At 47.8% G+C, this 429-nt stretch overlaps 1 protein-coding gene across 1 annotated transcript in view; it reads right to left on the reverse strand.

Annotated features, from left to right (window-relative positions):
- The window catches only part of PHLPP2 (PH domain and leucine rich repeat protein phosphatase 2), a gene marked incomplete at its 5' end in the record, with an annotated part of 19,491 nt that overhangs the window by 10,811 nt on the left and 8,251 nt on the right, over window positions 1–429 (reverse strand). The gene's annotated exons all lie outside the window — the stretch shown is intronic.

Here is a 429-nt window from a genome sequence, read left to right on the forward strand (position 1 = left end):
GGGCTTTAAGGTCCTTTCCAACCCAAACCCTTCTGTGATTCTAAAATAGACACTAGACTGCCTTGCCACAGACAGAAAGCTCCTTGTCCCTTTCTGAGCGCTCTGCAGTTGGCAGCCTGGAGAATCAGGATCACACCTCAGGGAGGGGGTAAAGGGGCAGGAGAGACCGAAGAGCTACTGAAGGTCATGGTTAGAGCATATGAAAAGAGGAAACTAGAGGCTGTTAACCTTGCTTCTCCAGGTGAATTCTGCACACCCTCAGACACAGAACTCCCTGAAAGCTAAAGAATCAGTAAGAGAAAAAATTACACCTGGTTTATTCCAGATGGTACTGGAAGCTGCACAGCTACTCTCCTGTAATTGGAAAGCAGCAATCTGGTTTATACACCCATCAAGTACCCTCCTCACCTCAGGTCCACATTCCTGATG

Source organism: Pterocles gutturalis, unplaced genomic scaffold (assembly GCF_000699245.1).
Source record: "Pterocles gutturalis isolate BGI_N339 unplaced genomic scaffold, ASM69924v1 scaffold15534, whole genome shotgun sequence".
Classification (NCBI taxonomy): Eukaryota; Metazoa; Chordata; class Aves; order Pterocliformes; family Pteroclidae; genus Pterocles; species Pterocles gutturalis.